We start from the raw sequence: 274 nt of genomic DNA on the forward strand, positions 1-274 counted from the left end.
AGTCCAAAAGAAGTGAAATAAAAAGCGCCCATCCATAATAAAAAAGTGCCTCACACAGCTCCGGGGGGTGAACAAAGTCCTACTGTAGTGAATCGATGCGTTTTTGTAAGAAAAATAGCCATATTTAAAACGTAATAATCCATTTAATCTAGTTTGCGCTCACTGTTGTACACGGAAGTAGCTCCGGCGGATGACGTGTGCGGTCAGCTTTGCGCCGCTCAGAAGTGATGAACGCGGAAACGCAGGGGAGAGATCAAAACAAAACAACGGTCAC

This window comes from Sinocyclocheilus grahami, unplaced genomic scaffold (genome assembly GCF_001515645.1).
Source record: "Sinocyclocheilus grahami isolate Dianchi unplaced genomic scaffold, SAMN03320097.WGS_v1.1 scaffold345.1, whole genome shotgun sequence".
NCBI lineage: Eukaryota > Metazoa > Chordata > Actinopteri > Cypriniformes > Cyprinidae > Sinocyclocheilus > Sinocyclocheilus grahami.